General features: G+C 42.0%; 1 protein-coding gene across 1 annotated transcript in view; it reads left to right on the top strand.

The window, feature by feature from the left end:
- LOC126458349 (galactoside alpha-(1,2)-fucosyltransferase 2-like) overlaps positions 1–13674 on the top strand; it is a 312099-nt gene that overhangs the window by 285708 nt on the left and 12717 nt on the right. The window lies entirely within an intron of this gene.

Genomic DNA, 13674 nt, shown 5'->3' with positions numbered 1-13674 from the left:
TTTATGAAAGCATTTTCTGGGACCAAAGCGTGCATAACTGAAATGTGTGTACCAAATCAATTTATTGACCCATTCATCAGGAATACAAACTAACCAAAAAGAGTTGTCAACCGATTTTCGTTTAAAAAGAACTTTCCAGATAGTTCGCAAAAACGAGGTGTGGCCAAATTGTCCAATCTAACAAAGCGTCTAAGAAAATTACAGACACCAAGGAAACTACGAACATCACGTTTTGTGGTAGGAACAGCATAATCACGAATAGCATTTAGTTTCTCTGGATCAGGAAGAATACCGTCTGTAGAAATAATATGACCAAGAAATTTCACCTGAGAACGACCAAATTCAGATTTTTCCAAGTTCACTGTAATGCCAACTCTGGCAAAAATACGTAATAATGAATCCAAAATTTTGTTATGCTCACTCCAAGAACGTTTAGCAATAAGAATATCGTCAACGTATGAAGTAATATTGTCACGAAGATAAACAGGTAAAATTTCGTTTAAACTACGAATGAATGCTGCTGAAGATACAGTAAGTCCAAACGGTAATTTCCGAAATCACTTTTGGGTAAAATAGTCATATCCGGTTATTCTTTAACGACTCTCTAAATAGATTGATAGTTGAAGAGTTGTTTTGATAGATACAAAGAATAGTAGAAGAGTAGACAGCGGTGCAGAAAACTAAAAGGGAAATAGCACCACTACAGCTCGGGGCCCTGTGCACGCTATGGCACATATTCACTTAGTGTAGCGAATCCCCTGAGGACATTAATAGCCGCACATAAATTCCAGTTTGTGACTTAGTGGCCAATTTGGTGGAAGTGCGTACATAAATTGATCTAACCACGAACATGGATGTATGTCGTTCTTAGAATTGCGAAAGATCTTAAATTTCCGAACAGTTAAGAAGTGGTTATAGTCAAAGTTTTCTCCTCGTGGCGACAAAGACCTACCGCGTCTGTCCCAATCCGAATGTCGATTATTGTCAAGTTCGCGCGCCTGGCGCTCTCTTGTTGCATCCCGTAAATGAAACAAATTATTTTCTTCAAACCCCTCTGCTATCTGTGATTCTAAATTTCTTCTGCTATCTTTTCCTACGATTTCTCCTTCAATTTGTTTGACTTGCTTTCCTAGTGCCTCAAATTCCCTTTTAATGCGTTCATTAAATTTTCCCTGATTTTCAACATGTTTATTTATGTTCTGGTACTCTTCGGTTTCTGCAAATGGTAATGGAGCTGTATCATCCGAATCTCTGTCCCCATTTAAGCTAAGACTTGTCAATTTATCTGAAATCTCCTCAACTCTTTCCGATAAGTCACCTAATTGTTCTTTCTGTTTATTTACGTCTTCCGTAAGTGTCGCGACTCGAGTTTCAGTATTAACACATTTAGTAGTTAACTGTTCATACTGTTGTGTTAGGTTATTTAATCTGTCATTTGGTACGGATTCCTCGATTCTTTCAAGTGTTTCTTCCTTATCGTGTGCACGTTGTAAATTTAATCTGAAAATGTTTGTACTATCACGCGATCTTTTTCTTCCTGTTCTCTGTCCTGTTCCTCTTGTCTAATTTCTATTGAAATTAAACTATTATTGTGAGCATTCAAAATCGGTTGTACTTCTTCTCTAATTTTTTTCTTTGATTCATCTTTCATGTTTCTGAAACATGTCCCTATTCGTGAGCCTAACTGTGTTTCCATTGTTTCCATCTTGGTTTTAATTGTTCCTATCCGTGAGCGTAACTGTGTTACTATTGCTTCCATCTGTGATCCCAAATTTAATATTGCACTCATAAACTGCTCCATAGTAACTGGTTCGAAATTCTTTTCACCCCTAACATTTCCCGCAAAATCAACTTCTTTCGTCATAGCTGTAAAGCTATCTTTGTTCGATACTATTCCAAAATCTTCTGTCGTTAATCTCGTATTCTGAGAATTTTTTGATTGTGAAAAATTTTGAGCTGTTTCCGGACTATTTTCCCGACTTATTAAATTGTTTTCCACTTCATTATTCATCATCCTGTTCTCCTGTGTTGGCGAGTTCGCCATGTCAACAATTTCGTTATTCTGACTATCCATCATTTTTGCCTTTTTCATCGATCGCGTAATCGTTTACAAAACATACGAAACTCGTCACTATATGAAAATTACACACAATGACACTTTATCGCCAACAATATCATTCACACGAAATGCTTCCCAACAAACACGATTAACGAACCATTGAAATCTTCACAATTGCACAAAATTGTCAAACCCGTATACAAGACAACAAAAATTAAATTCTGCAAAAAAATACCATTAGAAGAATGACAATTACCAAATCTACACATGCAATATAGACTACAATTACTAAACTACAAATTACTACAACAAAACTACTGTCTGCTATTTTTACAATCGGAAGAATTCCAAGGGACGATCCGAAGCAGCGGTCGCCACGTGCATGGGGGCTTAATTATATACAATGAATGCAAATACTTTTTAATTTTCGTAGCTGACTGTCCGGTTACGCAGTCTCGTAAACGGTTGGCCCTGACTGGTATTAGTACGCAATCTGACTGCATAGAATAACAACAAAGAATGAAAGAAAACTTCCGTTAACACAATTAATTAATTAAGTCCCCAGCAACTATAAAACCTAGGAAGCAACAAAACACAAGTGTAGCTGTTCTGTGTGTGGAAGTGTGATTCAACGTACACATCTGGCACGGTTCTTCCTCAATAAAACCAGATATTTTAAACACCATTTATACTGAAGTAATTAAAAAAAAACCAGAAATACTATAATTGCACATAGAAACCAGAAATACAGTCTAATACAAGAACACGAGCCAGATGCTTTTGACTGAACGTGTAACCAATAGGCATTATTGTTCAAGACATTGAAATAATACAAAAAAAAGGAATTTTTTACCTTCATATATATATTGACGAAAAGCACATTACAGCATCCCTAATCCAACAACATCTGGTGTCTAGCCCATCAAAACAATATGACAACATCTGAACAACCACTCTCCATGGGAACCTCTCAACAACGACTCACCACTGCTACATCTCAACAAGCACTCTCCACCACGACTTCTCGACAAGAACTCTCCACTACCACATCTCAATAAGCACTGCCAGTGGAGGCGGCTGAATAATACTCTTAGGCGCAATCTCTGGCGCTGTGGCTCAGTGTAGCATCCTTTCACGGTAAAATTAGAAACAATGCGACCTGATAAGCAGACGAAAAAACAGTTCTTCCTGTGGACCCGCTGTGGATGGATTAGGACTTCGGTAAGTACAGCACCACAATGTCATCAAGGTGTTCTAGAGGCGTGCGGGGAATCGGCATTGGGTAAAAGCCTTCAACGAAGGTCGGCAAACTGTGGCAGACATGCATCAGGCAGGTCGTCCTAGCATCTCTGAAAAAGAAGCGCATTCTGTTGCCGCGTTAGTGGACAGTGATCGACGCCATACGATTCTGAGCAAGCCCACGAAACCGCATTAGCGCACACGACTGTGCTTCGCATGCTAAAGGAACGCCTGGGCATGCGAAAAATTGCATCACGATGGGTTCCGCATGACTTGACGGAAATGCAGAAATGCATTCGTTACGCCGCAGCTCAGACGCACTTGGAGCGCTTCGAGCGCAAAGGAGGGGGTTTCTTAGGCCGTATCGCAACACTGTATGAGACATGGGCTACATTGTACGAGCCACAACTGAAACGCCATTCCAACGAATGGTGTCATTATGGGTCGCCGCGAAAGTCGAAAGTGCGTCAGAGCCCCAGTATGGTGAAAGTTATGGTGATTCTCGTTTACGACTGTGAAGGTGTTATCCTAATGCATTACGTTCGTCCACGGCAGACCGTAAATGCACAGAATTACTGTTCGTTTTGGAGCATCACCTGCGACCAGCTTTGCGAAAGGAGCGGCGACCCACCCAATAGTTTGCACGACAATGCGCGGGCGCATACAGCCTAACCTGTGGCTCCTCTGTTCGGTCTATGGGACAGGGAAGTACTGTAGCGTCCAACAAGTCCTTGTGACTTTGATTTTATTCCGAAGATGAAGGAACCACTTCGTGATATTCGCTTCAGAACTGTTTAAGAGATTCGACAGGCAGTAGGCCGCTCCATTCGCACCAACAGAACAGGCTCTGCTAACGGTATACTACGCCTTCCACATCGCTGGCAACGGGTTCTACACAACGCGGGTGACTACTTTGAAGGACACTAACAGGTGTAAACATGTAACTCTTTTGTATCGGTTGCGAATAAATAGTTGTCACTATTTAAGTTCCAACACTCGTATAAATGATGTAGTAGAAAGCGTCGGATGCTCGTTAAGGCTATTCGCAGATGATGCCGCTGTCTACGCCGCAGTAGCAACGCCATGAGATAGTAAGAATTTGCAGAACGACCTGCAGAGAATTGATGAATGGTGCAGGCTCTGGCAGTTGACCCTGAACGTAAATAAATGTAACATATTGCGCATACATAGGAAAAGAAATCCACTACTGTATAGCTACACTATTGATGACAAACACCGGGAGACAGCGTCCGCCGTAAAATATTTATGCCTAAGTATCCAGAGCGACCTTAAGTGGAATGACCATATAAAACAGATAGTGGGAAAAGCAGACACCACACTCAGAATCATCGGAAGAATCTTAAGGAAATGTAACTCATCCACGAAAGAAGTCGCTTATAAGGTGCTTGTTCGCCCGATTCTTGAGTATTTTTCATCTATCTGGGATCCCTATCAGGTAGCACTGACACAGGAGATAGAGAAGATCCAATGAAGAGCGGCGCGTTTCGTCGCAAGATCGTTTAGCTGGCGAGAGCGTGTTACGGAGATGCTGAAAAAACTCCACTGGCAGACGTTACAGGCGAGGCGTTCTGCATCACAGAGAGATTTACTGTTGAAATCTCCGGGCAGCACTTTTCAGGAGTCAGACAACCTATTACTTTCCCCCACATACATCTCGCGAATTGACTGCAAGGAGAAAATTCGAGAAATTAGAGCTACTGCAGAGGCTTACCGACAGTCATTCTTCCTACACACTATTCGCGAGTAGAACAAGGTTGGAGGGATCAGATCGTGGTACCGAAAGTACCCTCCACCACACACCATGAGGTGGCTTGCGGAGTATGACGTAGATGAAGAAAAGCATAGTGCTTCAAAGCAATATTCGGTTAGGCCTGAATCGACAGTACCAAAAGAAGGACTGACTCTAAAACGTACAAGCAGAAGGAGTTTCCTGACATAATCGAAAACCAGGCTTGATATACCGTAAGTAAGGTGTAAGATACCTCCTAATATCGTGTCGGACTTCCTTTCGACAGTGCAGCAACACGACATTAGATGGACCACAAGTAGCAGAAATACATATTATATATAACTGATTCGCTTAGATGGGCAATGGACCCACCTTATTCAGTCCGGATGCACAAGTACGCTCGACTTCCCACGGGACTCTCAGAGTAGCAAGCATGGAGGAAACGGACAGGGACTACTGATAGGTGACACTTGGTGGCATTGTGGGTCAGCCGTGAGGCGTGCAGAGATAGTCCGCGCAGTTGTGATAACACTGTGCCCTGGATGGCGCAGTGGCTACCGAAGTTTCTCAACTCATTTATTTATTTAAACCCCAAAATCGACGGACTAGGCATTACGCCCAAACAGCGTTATTAGCGCTGATGAAACAGGCTTAGACTGGCGGCAACTACCAACAAAAACTTTTGTCACGGAGGAAGAATACTGCAAGTCATATGTTAAAACCCTTAGCTGTGGGCAAATCCATCTCCCCTCGGGCCATTAAAAACATAAAAGTCGAATCTCTTATAGTGACGTACAAAAGCAAGAGCCAAACATGAAATACTAAAGAAGAATTTTTTGGACTGGTTTTCCAACAATTTTATGAACACTTAAAAAGAAAAAAAATCTGCCATAGAATGCCCTTTTGTTGTTATATAACGATCCGGGATATCCAAGTAAGAACTGAGAGTTAAGATGGCTGATCGTTACATAAAGACTTTGTATTTGCCAAAAATTACGACTGCACTGATTCAGCCGATGGATCAATATGTCATAACACACTTAAAGCACATACAAAAACACCTACTGATTGATATCATCAGTCAACTCTACGCAGACATCACGTCAGCCTTGTAAAAATATAACATTAACAATGTCATTGACAGTGCGGCATTTGCTTGACTTCAAGTCAAGCCTTTAACTCTGATAAATCTTGGGAAAATATTTGGCCAGGAAACCCACTCCTTGCAAAAGGAGACAACAGAAATAAAAAATCTTAAGATAATAACGAAGTTACCAAGGCTGCGCGTACACTTTGTGATGAAATTGACTTTGCTCAAGAAGATGCAGAAGAATTGAGAAGATGGGTGTTACACGATAACCTTAGTTGTGAACTGACAGGAGGAGATAATCCAGGAAGTTATGGCTCATGTGGTAGACGACGCCCCGATCAGCCGGTCATGGAAGTGAAATGCACTATCACTTGACCGAGCGAGGTGGCGCAGTGGTTAGCACACTGGAGTCGCATTTGGGAGAACGACGGTCCAAACCCACATCCGGCCATCCTAATTTAGGTTTTCCGTGATTTCCCTAAACCTCTTCCGGTAAATTCCGGAATGCTTCCCATCTTTCCTTCATCCAATGGAGCCGATAACCTGGCTGGTTGGTCCCCTCCCCCAAATCAACCAGCCAAGCACTTTCACTTGCGATGAGGTCATGGCGGATGCTAACATTTTGGTCCGTTGGAGTGAAGAGAGGGAACTCGACTACGAGAACATTTTGATGTTAAAAGACATTAGAGAAAAATTCTAACGCACTCTTTACGAAACCAAAAACAAAGGACTATTGCAAGTTTTTAAGTGATAAATACGCTATTAGTATACATTTGTATGTATATACATTGCATGTATGTATTTGTATACAATTGTAACACATACATACATACGTACATAATAAATTTGTCTTATATGTACATTTTTATCTTTTTATAACTTCAATGGCCGTAAGATACGTATGTATGTACTCGATATGTACGAGTATTGTAACAATAGGAATACTATAGTACATACTCAATATTTATAAGAATCAACTTAAGTTATCTAGCTTTAGAAGACTAAATTCAATTTTTAAAAGTCTACCTTTGGTAACACATTTTTGATAACCCTTGATCCTGTAAGTATCGGATTATTGCGAGTCTACTGTAGTAAAATAGCAGCTCAATGACAAAATACACAAAAAAATACCCCAGCAGAAGTTGGCACAATGAAACCTCAAAGCAATACTAATTACAATCAATTAACAAGAGGAACAGTAACTACACAATAAAAGAAACGCTTAGCCCGGCTACCCACTGTTGAACACAGGCCACAGTAGTTCAACTTAGACAGCAGTAAAGGACATAACAGAAAGTTCACTGAGCAGAATCTGTATACAAAAAGGAGAGTGGCCGTTTGTTTTTTGTAATTCATACAAATCTACAGTTTTATTCTGGTCTGGATGAAAATTTGCGTACTTTAACTTCAAGACAAGACGAACCTCATTGTCTAGATAAGATTTCATACTTGACTTGAAACGTATGAATATAGGGTGATTATAAAAGTTTCAAAATGCTGAACAAATAACACCACTGGTCATAATGACGTCAAATTGCAATGGAATCTCATCGGAGAAAGAGGAAAACGCATGGGAGAAGAAGAAAACACCGTGAAAATTGATCAATAGATGTGTCAGAATACGTAAATGGAAACAGTCATACGCACGACCCATTGAAGTTGGTATAAACATGCCGGGTACACAGTTTTTCCTCCTTTCACGTCTGCGACGTTCACCATGACTGTCTCAATTCAGGACCACGCTCTGCTTATAAAGCTGCATTGCAAGAATGATGACTGTGCATATGTCACTCTGCAGAAGTTCCGGACACTGAAGGGTTTGAAAAAACGCATTAGTCCGATGACTGCCGTCGGCCTGGAGAAAATGACTCGGAAATTCGAACAGACGGGTTCGTCTGGTGTGTAACGTGGCAGAGGGAGGAAACGAATTAATTCGACGCCAGTGGAAGCTGTAACCACAGCAACGCAGGAGGAGACGAATGGTGGTGTGCAAACGTGTAGTGCACGGAGAATTTCCCGAACATTGGACATACCCGTGAGTACGGCGCGTAAAATCCTGCGAAACATCCTTCTTTGCTATTCATTCAAAATTACCCATTTGCACGATTTGTTTCATGTTGACCTGGCAGCAAGAGAGACCTTTGCTTTAGAATTTCTTGCTCGCATGGAAGTGGACAATGATTGACCGTGGAAGATTTTGTGGGCATACGAAGCCCACTTCCGTCTGACAAGAAATGTCAATACACAGAATTGCCGAATATGGGCAACGGAAAATCCACACGCAAATCAACCAGTACCACTTCATCCTGAAAAGGTCACTGTACGGTGCGGCGTTACGGCATTGTTTATCATAGGGTCATATTTATTTCGAAGACAGGTGCTTCCGGTCCTGTTATCTGTATCGTGCCGGGCGCGGTGGTCTCGCGGTTCTAGGCGCGCAGTCCGGAACCGCGCGACTGCTACTGTCGCAGGTTCGAATCCTGCCTCGGGCATGGATGTGTGTGATGTCCTTAGGTTAGTTAGGTTTAAGTAGTTCTAAGTTCTAGGGGACTGATGACCACAGCTGTTAAGTCCCATAGTGCTCAGAGCCAATTGAACCATTTTTTTATCTGTACCGTCACTGATAAACGCTATGAGTGTCTTTCGCGCAACCACGTCTTTCCAGCTCTCCAACAGCGTGGATGTGTGGATGCGATCGTTTTTATGCAAGATGGCGCACCTGCGCACATTGAAACTCTAGTCAAGGAGCTGCTGAAGCGCCATTTCGGAAATGCTAGAATTATCAGCCGCCATTTCCCTATAGCTTGGCTGTCCCGAGCACCTGATCTTAATCCGTGTAACTTCTGGCTGTGTGGCTATCTGAAAGATGTTGTGTTCAGTGTTCCGACTGTAAACTTAGGTCCATTAAAGGCCCGCATTGCTCAACACATTCTGAACGTACCCCGGGAACACTTCGATCAGTTGTGGAACATGCTGTTTCTCGATTTCAACTTGTTGCAGGAAACGGTGGACAGCATATTGAACATGTTTTGCTACAGTGACACGGAAATTAATAATCCGATTTTATTTTGATTGATGCTTTTTATGCGGTTTTTGGCCTCAGGACAATTAAAAACCGATGTGATTTATGCTTTTTATGCGGTTTTTGGCCTCAGGACAGTTAAAAACCGATGTGAGTGACGCTTTTTATACTGTTTTTGGCTTCAGGACAATTAAAAACCGATTTTTCCCGTCCGATGTGGTATGACCTTGCCGTGGTGAAAGGGGTTACGTAGCTAACTGTATCACACCTGTACACCCACGCGCACTGACAAGGGGAAGGCCTGAGACACGGCCAACCGATTCGGCTCAAATTTGGCAGGTCTCTTGTATACAATCTAAAACGAAGGAATCTAAAATATTTTGGATCAACACCCCCGCAATTTTGAGAAACTCGCCCCTAAAGGTTATAACGAGCAATCGACTCAAAATTGGAGGGATCGATAAATAATTGTAAATAGAGCATTTTTCATCATCAGGTATGGGGTCCGCAAACGCAAACTTTTCCAGAAATTAGGGAAAAAACTTTTACAACTGCCTCTTCTGTACCCACATGGTAAACGCTTTTCGCCGACAGCACCGATAGCGCAACGGACGAGGTATGGCTGGGAATCGGAAAACCCTTGTTCGAATCTCGAAGAAACCTAGCGGGTGTCATTCCTTTCGTTTGTATTTTTCCATATCTCAATTGATAGAGATAGGTGGTTTAATAAGGTAAGTAAATCAATAAGGAATGATAATAATAAGGTAGGCAAACTAATTTCCCAAACGCCGTGAGTTAGTAAAGTATGAAACTTTCAAGCCTTGTCACATGAAAACAACTCCGAGTAAGAGTGCTGCGAATTCCTCACGAGGGACCACAGATAGCCAACCGCGCGACGCTTGTTTACAGCGAGGCACGGGACGGAATGCACGCGGAGAGAGTTACGTTGTCCCGGTTGCCTCTTCGTCATATTGTAGTTGTGAACCTGGAAGAGTGAAGGTGTCCAGCACAAGCCTTGTAGAAGTCAATCGGAAAGAGTTGTTTTCCATGACCAGGCTGCCGCGGTCCTCGCGGATACATGTAGTGATTTTTCCGTCGTTAAAGCGCCGAATGAAATACCTTTTGTGATGAATACAGTTTCTTCGAGATTCGAACCCGGATTCTCCGATTCTCAGGCAGTTACCTTGGCCGTTGGGCTATCGGTGCTGTCGGCGAAAATCGTTTACCATGTGGGTACAGAAACGACAGTTGTAAAAGTTTCTTACCTCGATTTCTGGAAAAGTATACGCTTTCGGGTCCTACACCTGATGGTGAAAAATGCTCTACTTACAATTATCTGTCGATCCCGCCAATTTTGAGTCGATTCCTCGTCATTACCTTTATGGGTTATTTTCTCAAAAACGTGCGGTTGTTGACCCAAAATATCTTAGATTCCTTCGTTTTAGGTTGTACACAAGCGTCCTGTCAAATTTGAGCCGAATCGGTTGGCCGTGCCTGAAGCCTTCCCCTTGTTTAACGTCAAATGTACAACTTTTGCATTGTTGCATGATTCATTTGTCATTTGCAGTCGACCACTATTGAATTATGATGCTTACATATTGCTACATTTTGTAACTATTTACTTTTCTTCTGCCATACCGTTTCCCCCTTCTCCAAAAATGGTTCAAATGGCTCTGAGCACTATGGGACTTAACAGCTGTGGTCATCAGTCCCCTAGAACTTAGAACTACTTAAACCTAACTAACCTAAGGACATCACACACATCCATGCCCGAGGCAGGATTCGAACCTGCGACCGTAGCAGTTGCACGGTTCCGGACTGCGCGCCTAGAACCACGAGACCACCGCGGCCGGCCCCCCTTCTCCGATAACATTCCGTTGCAATTTGACGTCATTCTGACCAGTGGTGTTATTTCTACAGAGGTTTGAAAATTTAGCTTTAATTATTATCATCCAGTGTCCGCAGCTCGTGGTCTCGCGGTAGCGTTCTCGCTTCCCGAGCACGGCATCCCGGGTCCGATTCCCGGCGGGGTCAAAGATTTTCACCTGCCTCGAGATGACTGGGTGTTGTTGTGTCGTCTTCGTCGTCATCAGTCATCTCCATTACGGTCGGAGAAAAGCAATGGGAAACCACCTACAGGTAGGAGCTTGCCTATTACGGCAGTGCGGGTCTCCCGCATCGTTCCCCTACGCTCTGTGAAGCAGTATGAGACTTCATCATCATAATCATCCTGTATATGCGTAAGAGAGAAACCTTATTACCAAACATCTCGAAAAGTACTTGACCGATTTACTTCAGAGTTCGTGGCAGGTTTAATTTCTACATTCAGACGAGACAATGAAGAAAATTAACGATAAATTAAAGGCGTAAGAAACTAAACATATCATGGGAAACGGACTGTAATACCTATCACGAGAATAAATTTCATCGGCAATATTCGTCTTGAAGATACTACCATCAGATGTCACTACGTCGCGGGCCGATCAAAAAATCTAACATAACCCGAAATTTCCCTAACTGTGACGTAAACTGTTGGAAAAATTCAAGTTTTGCTGAAATGCAGCCTTACTTGAAACAGTGAGAACTGTTGTTGTTGTTGTTGTTGTAGTCTTCAGTCCTAAGACTGGTTTGATGCAGCTCTCCATGCTAATCTATCCTGTGCAAGCTCCTTCATCTCCCAGTACCTACTGCAACCTACATCCTTCTGAATCTGCTTAGTGTATTCATCTCTTGGTTTCCCTCTACGATTTTTACACTCCATGCTGCCCTCCAATGCTAAATCTGTGATCCCTTGATGCCTCAGAACATGTCCTACCAACCGGTCCCGTCCTCTTGTCAAGTTGTGCCACAAACTTCTCTTCTCCCCAATTCTATTCAATACCTCCTCATTAGTTATGTGATCTACCCACCTAATCTTCAACATTCTTCTGTAGCGCCACATTTCGAAAGCTTCTATTCTCTTCTTGTCCAAACTATTTATTGTCCACGTTTCAATTCCATACATGGCTACACTCCATACAAATACTTTCAGAAACGACTTCCTGACACTTAAATCTATACTCGATGTTAACCAATTTCTCTTCTTCAGAAACGCTTTCCTTGCCATTGCCCGTCTACATTTTATATCCTCTCTACTTCCACCATCATCAGTTATTTTGCTCCCCAAATAGCAAAACTCCTTTACTACTTTAAGTGTCTCATTTCCTAATCTAATTCCCTCAGCATCACCCGACTTAATTCGACTACATTCCATTATCCTCGTTTTGCTTTTGTTGATGTTCATCTTATACCCTCCTTTCAAGACACTGTCCATTCCGTTCTACTGCTCTTCCAAGTCCTTTGCTGTCTCTGGCATAATTACAATGTCATCGGCGAACCTCCAAGTTTTTATTTCTTCTCCCTGGATTTTAACACCTACTCCAAATTTTTCTTTTGTTTCCTTTACTGCTTGCTCAATATACAGATTGAGTAACATCGGGGAGAGGCTACAACCCTGTCTCTCTACCTTCCCAACCACTGCTTGCCTTTCATGCCCCTCGACTCTTATAACTGCCATCTGGTTTCTGCACAAATTGTAAATAGCCTTTCGCTCCCTATTTTTTACCCCTGCCACCTTTAGAATTTGAAAGAGAGTATTCCAGTCAACATTGTCAAAAGCTTTCTCTAAGTCTACAAATGCTTGAAACGTACGTTTGCCTTTCCTTAATCTTTCTTCTAAGATAAGTCGTAAGGTCAGTATTGCCTCACGTGTTCTAACATTTCTACGGAATCCAAACTGATCTTCCCCGAAGTCGGCTTCTACCAGTTTTTCCATTCGTCTGTAAAGAATTCGTGTTAGTACTGAGTTAGTGAGAACTGAGCTGAAACAATAAAAGACGAATTCTCCAAAAACACAGTGACATACTTATCGCAAAATGTTACAACAGATGGCGCAACTTTTCATACCGGGAAAATATTGAGTTTATGAACATTTTCTTGAAGAAATAAATTATAAATGGTGATAGAAAATCATTTTCTTCCTATCGAAGTTTAACGAAAATATCGAAGTTCTGTTTATCGAATGCTGATAACAATGCGCAACTCAGCTTTCTGTCGTTAAAGGTGTTTACATCGCCATTTCTTATATGACTGTTGCTGATTGTGGTCGTTAGAAAGCGTGGCTATTAGTTTGAATTACCAGCTGTCAGCTGTAATCTTGGTGTATATTTGCAAAAGTCAGAACGGGAAGCCTAGAAACTGATTTTTATGAATGCCGCAGACGAAGACGTATTCATTTGTCGGATTCCGTAGATACCCAGTGATTCAAATACGTCCTTCGATTTAAAGCGATTGGAGTTTCCCATGCAGATTGTATTCACTATATCAACAAGGCAAAGGTCCCATCATTTTGTGTGGCTGATATTAAATATCACGGGCAACTCCTGGCGCTGCAGTTGAAAGGAATAGGCATTATCTTGAAAGGAGGATATAAGATGAACATCAACAAAAGAAATCTGAAGGTAATGGAATGTAGT

This window comes from Schistocerca serialis, chromosome 2, assembly GCF_023864345.2.
Source record: "Schistocerca serialis cubense isolate TAMUIC-IGC-003099 chromosome 2, iqSchSeri2.2, whole genome shotgun sequence".
Lineage (NCBI taxonomy): Eukaryota > Metazoa > Arthropoda > Insecta > Orthoptera > Acrididae > Schistocerca > Schistocerca serialis.
Note: the sequence above shows the minus strand (reverse complement) of the source record. Positions and strands in the feature narration are given on the sequence as shown.